The sequence below is a fragment of the Cajanus cajan genome, chromosome 4, assembly GCF_000230855.2.
Source record: "Cajanus cajan strain Asha chromosome 4, NIPB_CcT2T_4, whole genome shotgun sequence".
NCBI classification, from domain to species: Eukaryota; Viridiplantae; Streptophyta; class Magnoliopsida; order Fabales; family Fabaceae; genus Cajanus; species Cajanus cajan.
Genome location: NC_138520.1, coordinates 31,352,598 through 31,364,978, shown reverse-complemented (window position 1 = coordinate 31,364,978; position 12,381 = coordinate 31,352,598).

Sequence of the window (12,381 nt, the reverse complement as noted above, 5' to 3'; positions counted from 1 at the left end):
TCCCACGTACTTTGGGAAATCCGGCACTTTAAATTTAGGAGGGAATTGAATATCCCTCACTAAGCACATGTTGGCGGCATCTTTGATGTCAAAATCATGCCCCTCCATAGCCCTTAGCCGATCCTCTAGGGCGTGGAATTGTTCTTTTGAAACTTCGGGCTCTTTAATCATGATTCCAGCCCCAATAGGTATGGCATGTGGAGGATCTTCTTCATGCTCTTCCTCCTCTCCCTCATGATGGGACCCATGGTCACTGTGATGAGATCCATGAATGTTATGGTGACGCATGAGTTCCAACATTTGCGCCATCTGCTCTTTGAGCTGTGAAAGCTCGGTCGTGAGCTTCTTGTTTTGTTCCTCTAGCGCTTCCATTTTCTTGATTTTCTTTGCGCGTGTGAGGACAGAGAGATGACCAGCCACTTTCTAAAATGAATGTTTATTCTAATTAGCTTATTTATGATATGAATACACTCTTGATGTGAGCTTGATAATCTTTCATCTTTGAGGCGCTGCCTTTTTAAGATGAAAGTTTATCACCCTCCCTAGGCTATTATCTCTCCACAACGGAGAATCTCAATAGTCACGGGTCTTTTTCACTCACATCGAGAGGGTATTAGTGAACCTATAAATGATGATGAGGATGCATGAGGTATTATTGATAATGATGCCTATGCTCCTTACTTTTATTATATTTTCACACATTGGTTTTTCCTCTCATGTCATGACATTTTCATGCATGGGGATTATTCTTTAGACCTTATCACGAGGTTATTTATTAATGCACAAACAATTGCACATAAGCATTTACACAAACAATTCACTCATCCACGAACAGTCACGAGCGAATCACGAGGTAGGGGTATCCTGCAGAAAAGTGCATATTCAAGGTGGATCTAACTGTTCTCACCGGTCTGAGGCCCCCAAGGTGCCCCCATTATAGGGACCCAATTCCTCTCATCGTAGGTCGATGGAAAGCTCCAACGCACCGTCTGACTCAAGTTCATGGTTATCACCTTGAGTGATGTTTTCCGACAACGGTCTACGGGCACCTATAGACCCATTCGACAACCGGCCGTACTAACATCCACTCCCTATGGTTAATCACTCATGCCCCCGGGTATAGAGGGAACTGTTGTGTGCAAAGGTTTGTGTGCAGTTTTTATTTCACACAATTGCGTAAATTTAAAAATACAACAGTTATTAAAGCCAAATAGATAAACATGTTATCATACAAGTAAGGGGTAATAAAGTAATTTTTAACTATTATTTGTTAAAAATAATCTGTCACTAAATGGGACTGACTCTCGAAGCTTCCCCAGTGGAGTCGCCATCTGTCGCCACCGGCCCAAACGGGCCTCGGCGGTCGCGAAGACGGTCGAGCTCGCTTTTATTTTAGTTTTGAAAATGTATTGGATTATTAGAACGACTTGTTCTCAAACTGAGACCTTGTCGATCTTATCCAATTTATTTATTAAATGTCTCACCAATCCATATTAATCCCAAGCGGGACCCTCCATGGATTAGTGGTTTTCGCAAAAGGAGGGTTCGTGGAGTCGCCACCAATGTTTTACTCAAAACATTGGAAAAAGGGATAAGGCAATTGATTTTATAAATCAACTTTGGCCATTACAACCAGAGTTGGGTAAGGGAGTCGGTTACGCGTGGGGAAGGTGTTAGCACCCCACAGCGCCCCTTTCGGGTTCCCTATGACAGATTATTTCTAAAATAACAGTGTAAAATTACTAAATTACCCCTATTTATTATAAACGATTATGCACAAGATATCTACATGGCGAATAAATTAGATATGCTATGCAACAATCAGAAAGCAGTAAAAGGAAGGATTTGAAGAAGTAAACCTTTGAAGCGTGCTTTTATATATTTCGTAAAACTGGGAAGCTTCTTGGCGTTCCCTCGCTCTACAAGCCCGCTCGCTCCCTCCTAGAAAATTTTAACTATTCCGGATTTCCCTTCGACTAGGTTCGATCCTCAAGCGAAATGGCTCGGGGCTCAAGAACTTCGTCGGATCAACTCTCCGAGTGATTTCTAGGGCAGAACACTGCTCAAAAACCCAAGAATACTCAAGTAGAGGGTTAAAACTATGTTCCAAAGTGTGGAATGACGTCCAATTGACGTCATATTTATAGGGAATAGGCGCAATACGGGCTACAGAATCAATACGGCCGTATTGAAATTTTTGAACTTCAATACGGTCGTATTGAAGTTCAATACGGCCGTATTGAAATTCAGAAATTTCAATGCGCCCGTATTGAGTTCACTGCGGCTGTATTGAAGCTTCAATACGGCCGTATTGATTTCAGTACGGCCGTATTGAAGTTTCAGAAACTTCAATACGCCGTATTGAGTTCACTGCGGCCATACTGAAGCGTCAATACGGCCGTATTAAGTTTAGTACGGCCGTATTGGGCTTCATTCCCTCCACTTCCTTATTTTAAGCTACTCTAAGACCTCTAAATCTACAGATAGCCATCCTATGGTCTTCTAGGAGTCCTTCTGGCTGACTTTCCTTCGATCTTTGAGGGTCTTCGAGTTTTTATTTCCGACCCGGACAATTTTAGGGGTCTACAATGGCACAGCCTTATTTGATTCGTAGGGAAAAGGCCTTGGAGTAGTGATCCTTAACGGTGTCGGACCTTCCCCTTTATTCGTCTTGATTACCAACAACGGAGTTGACGTGTGTTCGCTTGGCGCGGTTGTTGGCTTGCATTTAATAACAAATGGCGTGCGATCCATTCTGAACATACGCATCGCTTAATCCTTTCTTTTTATTACTATTATTAATGAATTACTAGGAGGGATGTATGAAATGCAAACCTAGATCCCTCCATGATCTTTGATAAGAATGCATGATTTGAGATGATGGCGATGAATATGCATGCATTGTGTTTATTCAACTAAGCATTATCATGTTTTTAGGATGTCCCTAAGATGATGCATGATATTGCTTGGTTTGGATAAATAACCCTTTTTTTTTTTTTTGGGTATTTTGTTTTTTGTATTTTTTTTGGGTGAAAAGGGAGTCTACCTATATGAATGTGATGAAGGTAGATGTTAACACCATGTAACGGAAGATTCTTATTCCTATTTATTCTTATTTTAAAAAGGAATGTTGTATGTTTAAAGAATGCAATGTATGCTCAAACAATGTCACATAAACAATGCACAAACAATTCACTCATCCACGAACAGTCACGAGCGAATCACGAGGTAGGGGTATCCTGCAGAAAAGTGCATATTCAAGGAGGTTCTAACTGTTCTCACCGGTCTGAGGCCCCCAAGGTGCCCCCATTATAGGGACCCAATTCCTCTCGTCGTAAGTCGATGGAAAGCTCCAACGCACTGTCGGACTCGAGTTCATGGTTATCACCTTGAGTGATGTTTTCCGACAACGGTCTACGGGCACCTAGACCCATTCGACAACCGGCCGTACTAACATCCACTCCCTATGGCTTTCCACTCATGCCCCCGGGTATAGAGGGAACTGTTGTGTGCAAAGGTTTGTGTGCAGTTTATATTTCAAACAATTGCGAAAATTTAAACATCCAACAGTTATTAAAGCCAATTAGATAAAATATATTATCATACAAGCGAGGGGTAATGAAGTAATTTTAAACTATCATTTTTAGAAATAATCCATCACTAAATGGGACTGACTCTTGAGGTTTCCCCAGTGAAGTCGCCATCTGTCGCCACCCGCCGAAACGGACCTTGGCATTCGTGACGATGGTTGGACTCTTTTTAAAGGTTTGAAAAGTGGTGGATTGTTAGAACGACTTATTCTCAAACTGAGACCTCATCGAACTAACAATTTTATTAAATGATTCACCAATCCATGTTAATCCCAAGCGGGACCCTCCATGGACTAGTGGTTTTCGCAAAAAGAAGGGTTCTTGGAGTCGCCACCAATGTTTTACTCAAAACATTGGAAAAAGGGATAAGGCAATTGATTTTCGCAAATCAACCTTGGCCATTACAACCAGAGTTGGGTAAGGGAGTCGATTACGTGCGGGGAAGGTGTTAGCACCCCACAACGCCCCTTTCGGGTTCCCTATGACGGATTATTTCATAAATAACAGTGTAAAATTACTAAATTACCCCTATTTATTAGAAACGACTATAAACGAGATATCTACATGATGAAAAATGCAATGCAACAATCAGAAAGCAATAAAAGGAAGGATTTGAAAAAGAAACCTTTGAAGCGTGCTTTTATATATTCAAATAGACGTTAGGAGGCTTTTTGGCGCTCCTTCCCACTACACGCTTGCTCGCTCCTTCCCTAAAGATTAATTTTTACTATGGAAATCAAAAAGATTTCCCTTCGACTAGTTCGAATCCTCAAGCTAAATGCTCAGAACTCAAGAACTTCGTCTGATCGGCTCTCGGAGAGATTTCTAGGGCAGAACACTGCTCAAAAACCCTAGAATACTCAGCCAGAGGGTGGAGAAATGCTCCAAATGTGTGGAATGACGTCCAAATGACGTCCTATATATAGGAGTGAGGCGCAGTACGGCCTCTGACATCAATACGGCCCGTACTGAAGTTTTGAACTACAGTACGGCCGTATTGAATTCAGTACGGCCGTACTGAAGTTCAAAAACTTCAGTACGGCCGTATTGGTTTCAGTACGGCCGTACTGAAGTTCAAAAACTTCAGTATGGCCGTATTGGTTTCAGTACGGCCGTATTGTAGTTCAAATTGTTCAGTACGGCCGTACTGAACTTCTAGGAGGCCGTATTGAGCTTCAATCCTCCCACATCCTTATTTTAAGCTACTCTAAGACTTCTAAACCTACGAATAATCATCCTAGGGTCTTCCAGGAGTCCTTCCGGCTGACTTTCCTTCGGTCTTTGAGAGTCTTCGAGTCTTATTTCCGACCCGGACAATTTTAGGGGTCTACATGCCCGGACACCAGACTACTTCTTAATTAATGGTTTTTGAAAATAGGTTCGTGGAGTCGCCACCAATATTTTACTCAAAACATTGGAAAAAGAAAAGGTTTTTTGAAAATCCAACTATGGCCTTGATAACCAGAATTGGGTTCGGGGATCGGTTACGTGTAGGGAAGGTATTAAGCACCCCTACAACGCCCTCAATTGGTACCCTATGATGAAGTTAACATTATAAGAATTAATAAATTAAATATTGAATCCCCTTTGTTAATATTTATTTATATGCTTAAAATATAAATCATGCTTAAAATATAAATTAAGCGATTAACCCTAAAATATCTACATTATGACGTTTATTATAACAAAAAAAGAGATAAAGATAAGAAATAAAAGGAAGAGAATAAGATTAGCTGAAATACCTCTTGAACAAGCTTTATTGAATCTTCAAATATGGAAAAGGTGCTTTGTGGCGACCTTTCACACTACAGTATGCCTCACAAATCTCAAGAAATCCAATAGGATCGAGAGAGAATATAGAGATGCGACACAAATCTCAAAAAATATAATAGAAGGGAGAGAGATAGAGAATTTTCGTGCTCAAAGGAGTCTTATTCGAAATTTTTCTGGCCGCCTGGAAAACTGTGCCCAAGGCTCCTATTTATAGGAATCAGAAGGGGACCAGAACGGCCCGTTCCAGATTCGGAACGGCCCGTTCTGGGCTAATCCGTTATAGGTAAAATAAGACACTAGAACGGCCCGTTCTAAATGTGGAACGGCCCGTTCCAAACCAGGGGAACGACCCGTTCCAGTTTTAGAACGGCCCGTTCTGGGCAAGTTTATTATAGGTAAAATAAGAACCTGGAACGACCCGTTCCAAAAGCGGAACGGCCCGTTCTAGGTTCAAATCTTGCATATATCAACTTGTTTTGGAAAGGCCCGTTCCGTTTTTGGGAACAGCCCGTTCTGGTCTTGGAACAGTCCGTTCTGGGCTGTCATTTCTTGTTGTTTCCATGCTTCGGGAGCTCCTTTCCTTCACAACAGAGGTCCATTTCCTTGTTTGTGTGCCCCTGGACGAAATTGGGTGTCTACACCCTTAGGTCGTAAAAGAAAAAGAAATGGACTTTTGACCTTAAAAATAAGGCTTAAGTCCTAAAATAAATCCTAAGACTAATTTTACCCCATAATACAAAGGCTAAATAAAAATACAAAATAAAATCCTAATATCTAATGTACCCAAAAATAAAAGGGCAACAAATTAAGGAGAGCGCTCAAATTCCACACACATGATGATCATGGCCTTTGGTGCGGTGTGTTCTTCATCTTCCTCTACTCTCCTAGCCATGGACCTTGTGATAGGCCTGTAGACACCCAATTTTGTCTGGGGGCATACAAACAAGGAAATGGACCTCTGTTATGAAGGGAAGGAGCTCCCGAAGCATGCAAACAACAAGATAGGACAACAGAAGGCCTAAAGCCCAAATAAATTGGTTTTAGTGGCCTGGAACGGGCTGTTCCAAAATCAGAACAGGCCGTTCCAAGCCACAAAAAGGGCCTAAAAACCTGGCTCGGAATAGGCTATTCCAAAATCAGAGTAGGCCGTTCCAAGCCACGAAAAAGGCCTAAAAACCTAGTTTGGAACGGGTCATTCCAAAACCAGAATGGGCAGTTCAACACCAGGAAAAAGGCCTAAAAATCTTAGGTTGGAACTGGCGTTCCTAAGCCAGAACGGGCCGTTCCAAACTGCTATAAATGCCTAAAACTTAGTTTGGAACGGGCCGTTCTAGCAAGGCATTTTTGTGTTAATCTCAACTCCAAAATGGGTCGTTCCAGGGTAAGAATTTTACACATAACGTTCAAATCCAGAACGGGCCGTTCCGGATTTGGAACAGGCCGTTATGGCACCCTTTTGATGTCTATAAATAGACAGATTGGGCACAGTTCTCAAGACTCCAAAAATTTCGTGTAGACTCCATAGAGCTCAAAATTTCCCTCTTTTTTTCTCTCTCTCTTTTTTGTATTTCTTGAGATTTTGTGAGGCACATTGTAGTGTGAAAGGTTGCCACAAAGCACCTAAAATCTTCATATTTTGAAGATTCAATAGAGCTCATTCAAGAGGTATTTCAGTTAATCTCTTTCTTTTTTTTTTTTATTTCTTATCTATAATAAATATTGTTATAATAAAAATAATCATGTAGACATTTTATGGTTAATTGTATAATTTAAATTTCAAGCATGTAAATAATTATTAATAAAAGGGGATTTAATATTTCTATTATTATCATTTATAATGCTAACTTCATCATAGGGTACCAATTAAGGGCATTTTAGGGGTGCTTAATACCTTCCCTACACGTAATCGACCGCCAAACCCAATTCTGGTTATCAAGGCCATTATTGGATTTTAAAAAAAACCTTTTCTGTTTCCAATATTTTGAGTAAAACATTGGTGGCGACTCCATGAACTCATTTTTCAAAATTATTAATTAAAGATTAGTCTGGTGTCCGGTTATTCCTTAATTGATGAAACATTCAAAAGGATGTCTAAACCATTAGTTGCGAGATCGGAAATTTTCGGGTTGCGACGGATGGCGACTCCACTGGGGACATTTTAAGAGGGTCAGGCCGATGTAAATGATGAAATTAGCATTATAAAAACTAATAATTTAAATATTTTTCCCTTTATTTTGTTTGTTTTATTTGTTTGGCTTTCATATCTGTTTGCCTGTTTAAATTGTGCATTTGTTTGAATAAAACTGTACACAATCCTTTGCACACAACAGTTCCCCCTACATCCGGGGGCATGAGGGTAATAAACATAGGGAGTGGTTGACGTATGACCAGCCCAAGTTTGGCCTTGGAGCCTGCGAGCCTTGTCAAAAATAACACTCAAGATGATAACCGGTTACTCTAGCCCGAAATACTGCGACAGACCATAGAGTTTGCCAGGTGACAGCGATAGAGATAATGGTCCCTATAATGGGGGAACCTTGGGGGCCTTAAGACCAGTGAGATTAGAACCTTCCTATACAATGCACTTTTCTCGACAGGGACCACATACCGTGGATTTATACCGCTCGTGTATGTATAATTGTTTGAGCATATGATTGTTGCATAGTTGTTTATATAAAAAAAATTCGTCTTCCTTTTGTCATAATCCCTTTCTTTTGTCTAAAAATATAAACAAAGATATAGTGAAGCGCTTGTATGCTATACATATACTAGAACTGGTAGGAATACACGACAAAAATCAGTGCAACCTTTGTCATATCGTAAAATATTACGAAAAGGGGCATCGATGATGACCGACCTTCTAAGGATCAGTGTAACCTTTGTCATAACGTAAATTATTACGAAAAGGGACAACTACCTTCATAAGGGAAAGCGTCATCCTGTCAGGAATTTCCTTCAAAAGGTCTATAAATAAGCGTAATAGAAATCTACTGTTATCCCTCGAAGGTAGCTTCTCAACACTCCGTACTCATGAGAACCCAAAAAAGAAAGGCTATGGAGGCACTAATGGAAAGGAACCGCGAGCTGAATGAAGAGCTTAGGCAACTCAAGGAGCAAATGGCTCGAATGTGCGAAACCATGAGCAAGCTCCAACATGATGACAACAGCGCTAGTCACGTAGGAGACGCATCCAAGGATCACCTAAATGCTTTGGAAGAGAGGTTAAGAGTAGTGGAAGGTCCTAGCTTTGACATTCAGGAGGCCGCTAAAATGTGCTTTGTACAAGATATCCAATTCCCACCTGTAGACCCCTAAAATTGTCCGGGTCGGAAATAAAGCTTGAAGACTCTCGAAGACTGAAGGAAGATCAGCCAGAAGGACTCCTGGAAGGCCCTAGGAGGGTTCTCTGTAGGTCTAGAGGTCTTAGGATAGCTCAAAAATAAGGAAGTGGAGGGAATGAAGCCCAATACGGCCGTACTGAACTTAATACGGCCGTATTGAAGCTTCAATACGGCCGTAGTGAACTCAATACGGCGTATTGAAGTTTCTGAAACTTCAATACGGCCGTACTGAAGTCAATACGACCGTATTGACACTTCAATACAACCGCAGCGAACTCAATACGGGCGCATTGAAATTTCTGAATTTCAATACGGCCGTATTGAACTTCAATACGACCGTATTGAAGTTCAAAAATTTCAATACGGCCGTATTGCCCCTGTAGGCCGTATTGCGCCTATTCCCTATAAATATGACGTCAATTGGACGTCATTCCACACTTTTGGAGATAGTTTCAACCCTCTCCTTGAGTATTCTGGGGTTTTTGAGCAGTGTTCTGCCCTAGAAATCACTCGGAGAGTTGATCCGACGAAGTTCTTGAGCCCCGAGCCATTTTGCTTGAGGATCGAACCTAGTCGAGGGGAAATCTTTTTGATTCCCTTAGTTAAAATTTTGTTCTAGGAGAGCGAGGAGCGGGCTTGTAGAGCGAGGGAACGCCAAAACGCTTCCCAGTTCTTTGCTATATATAAAAGCACGCTTCAAGAGGTTTCCTTTCAATCCTTCCTTTTACTGCTTTCTGTGTGCATATTTAAACTGTCATCATGTAGATAGTCAATTTATAATTGCTTAGAATAAATAGGGGTAATTTAGTAATTTTATACTATTATTTTAAAAATAATCTGTCATAGGGAACCCGAAAGGGGCGCCGTGGGGTGCTAACACCTTCCCCACGCGTAACCGACTCCCTTACCCGACTCTGGTTGTAATGGCCAAAGTTAATTTTTAAATCAATTGCCTTATCCCTTTTTCCAATGTTTTGAGTAAAACATTGGTGGCGACTCCACGAACCCTCCTTTTGCGAAAACCACTAATCCATGGAGGGTCCCGCTTGGGATTAATATGGATTAGTGAGCCTTTTAATAAAATTGCTCGTTTGACGAGGTCTCAGTTTGAGAATAAGTCATTCTAGCAATCCACATTTTTAAAACAAATAACGAGTCCAACCATCCTTCGCGAATGCCGAAAGCCCGTTTCGGGCCGGTGGCGACAGATGGCGACTCCACTGGGGAAGCCTCGAGAGTCAGTCCCATTTAGTGACAGATTATTTTTAACAAATAATAGTTAAAAATTACTTTATTACCCCTCACTTGTATGATAACATGTTTATCTATTTGGCTTTAAATAACTGTTGTATTTTTAAATTTACGCAATTGTTTGAAATACAAACTGTACACGAACCTTTGCACACAACAGTTCCCTCTATACCCGGGGGCATGAGTGATTAACCATAGGGAGTGGATGTTAGTACGGCCGGTTGTCGAATGGGTCTATAGGTGCCCGTAAACCGTTGTCGGAAAACATCACTCAAGGTGATAACCATGAACTTGAGTCCGACGGTGCGTTGGAGCTTTCCATCGACCTACGATGAGAGGAATTGGGTCCCTATAATGGGGGCACCTTGGGGGCCTCAGACCGGTGAGAACAGTTAGAACCACCTTGAATATGCACTTTTCTGCAGGAAACCCCTACCTCGTGATTCGCTCGTGACTGTTCGTGGATGAGTGAATTGTTTGTGCATTGATTATGTGAAATTGTTTGAGCATACATTGCATTTCTTTAAACATACAACATTCCTATTCTTTTAAAAATAAGAATAAATAGGAATAAGAATCTTCCATTATACGGTGTTAACATCTACCTTCATCACATTCATATAGGTAGTTTCCCTTTTCACCCAAAAATACAAAAAAATATAATAAATAAAAATACCCAAAAAAAGAAAAAAGGGTTATTTATCCAAACCAAGCAATATCATGCATCATTTTAGGAACATCCTAAAAACATGATAATGCTTAGTTGAATAAACACTATGCATGCATATTCAACCTCATCATCTCATATCATGCATATAGATCATGGAGAGATCTAGGAGTCATTCATACATCTCTCCTAGTAATCCATTAATAAACATTAATAAAAAGAAAGAAATAATCGATGCGTATATTCAAAAAATGGATCACACGCCGTTCGTTATCAAGTGTAAGCCAACAACCGCGCCAAGCGAGCACACGTCAACTCCGTTGTTGGTAATCAAGACAAACAAAGGGGAAGGTCCAACACCATTAAGGATCACAGTTCCAAGGCCTTTCCCTTACAAATCAAATAAGGCTGTGTCGTGGATATACGACATCCACTCTTCTGCCGACAGCGATATCTCCAACATCGCTGGACTTGGGGGCATGACTAGGAGTGGTAGGATCTACACTCCCGATGATCTTCATAACAAAGCCCCCAAGAATAAAGAAAAAGAAGAAAAGAAAACCGAGGAAAAAGAATCCGAGGAGGAGACTGACAAGCTGTTAAAATTTATCCGACAGAGCGAGTACTCCATCGTGGATCAACTTCATAGGACGCCAGCAAAGATTACGCTGTTGTCGTTGATCCTAAGCTCCGAACCGCATCGACAAGCTCTGTTGAAAGTCTTGAACGAGGCATATGTGTCGCATACCATCTCCCAAGACAAGTTTGAGGGGATTGTTAGTCACATCACGGCTAATGATCACCTCACTTTCACCGATGAAGAGATCCCCGCCGAGGGATCAAATCACAACAAGCCCTTGCACATCTCTGTAAAGTGCAAGGAGTATCACATCGCAAAAGTCTTGGTAGACAACGGATCTTCCTTGAATGTGATGCCCAAAAGAACGCTTGATCAAGTGGCAATCAAGGGAGTCCAAATGCGCCCGAGCAACATGATCGTTCGAGCCTTCGATGGATCTAAAAGAGAAGTGGTGGGAGAGATCAATCTTCCAATCCAAATTGGACCCACTATCTTCAACGTCGAATTTGAAGTGATGGACATCACTCCCGCATACAGCTGTCTCCTCGGCCGACCTTGGATTCATGATGCGAAAGCTGTTCCTTCTACGCTCCACCAGAAAGTCAAGTTCATAATGGGTGACAAGCTGGTGACCGTGCAAGCTGAAGATGACATACTCATCAGCAAGCCATCCACCATACCTTATGTGGATGCAGCAGAGGAAGCTTTGGAAATCGCCTTCCAAGCATTGGAAATTGCCAATGTTGAAACGTTTCCCCGAGAAATGAAGAAGGTAGCTCATATGCTCACAAAGAACGGATACTTGCCAGGACAAGGATTAGGCAAGGACTCCCAAGGAATCCCGGAGCTACCCATTATCAAGGACAATCCGGGAAAACAAGGGTTAGGATACAACCCTGTTAAAGATCAAAGAACGAAGAGGAATCAAGATCCTTCTCGACGTTCTTTAAGCCAGATCTTTAGGAAGGCCGGTTCACAAGCGTCAAGGCCGGTCGTCGTCGTCAAAATGTTTTTCTCCTTCCGATAGGGATGTATAGACTCAGTGACTATTAGAGATCACTCCTCGGGGACAGCCCGACCCCCGAGCCTCGATAGGGCACATGTTTCCACTATGATTATAATAAAATCATTCTTCATTATTTCTTATTGCTTCTTTTCTTGCTTGCAATAAAATTCTAA